Raw genomic sequence first — 1146 nt, 5'->3', positions numbered from 1 at the left:
GGGGAAATTCTCCAAGGTTCATATTTATCCGTGTGCTTAGCGAAGGGACTGAACTTTGGACTTCAGCCCTGCAAAGTGCAGGCCTCATGGCAGCGGAGAGGGACAGGGAGCTATGGCCTGCGATGGGAGTGGGCAGACGGGAGGGTGGGGGAGGCGCAGGTGAGGGGCCCTGAGCAGCTGGGATGGAAGGTGCTGGGAGCCAGGCAGGCCATCGGGCGAGCAGCATTGGGTCCCACCCCCGAAAGAACCTTGTTGGGGCATCATGCTGAGACAGGAGAGCCAAAAATGCTTGCTGCTTACCAGAGCAGCCGCCGCAGGGAGCTCTAGACAGCTGGGCTAGCTCTTCTCAAGGGCAGAGGACGCTCACGGCCATTTTGGGACCCTTCCACCCCACTCCCGGCCTGGCACCAGCCCTCCTATAGGAAAAAATATGTGAAGATTACCATGTGCCAAGAACAGTGCTGGCTCTGTAAGGGCGAATTCACGGCATCACATTCTGCTGCCAGCTGTGAGTAGTTACAGAGATTATCCCCATTTTATAGAGGAGGAAATCGAGGCTCTGAGTGGTTAAGCAACTTGTCCAGAGTCACACAGCCAGCAAGGCACAAGACTTGCAAGGTGAGACTGAGTTGAGATGAGTGTGGCACTTGCCCCAGGTGCAAATTTTTTTTTTTTTTTTTTTTTTGAGTTAGGTTCTCACTTTGTCACCCAGGCTGGAGTGCTGTGGCGCAATCATGGCTTGCTGTAGCCTTGACTTATTGGGTTCAGGTGATCCTCCTGCCTCAGCCACCCAAGTACCCAAGTAGCTGGCACTACAGGCACACACCACCACGCCCAGTTGATTGTGTGTGTGTGTTGTGTGTGTGTTTTGGGTTGTGTATGTGTGTGTTCTTGAGACGGAGTCTCACTCTGTCACCCAGGCTTGGAGTACAGTGGAGCGATCTTGGCTCACTGCAACCTCTGCCTCCCACGTTCAAGCAATTCCCCTGCCTCAGCCTCTGGAGTAGCTGGCATTACAGGCACACACCACTATGTCCGGCTAATTTTTTTGTGTTCTTAGTTGAGTTGGGGTTTTACCATGTTGGCCAGGCTGGTCTCAAACTCTTGACCTCAAGTGATTCGCCCACCTCGGCCTCCCAAAGTGCT

This window comes from Chlorocebus sabaeus, chromosome 11, assembly GCF_047675955.1.
Source record: "Chlorocebus sabaeus isolate Y175 chromosome 11, mChlSab1.0.hap1, whole genome shotgun sequence".
Classification (NCBI taxonomy): Eukaryota; Metazoa; Chordata; class Mammalia; order Primates; family Cercopithecidae; genus Chlorocebus; species Chlorocebus sabaeus.
Note: the sequence above shows the minus strand (reverse complement) of the source record.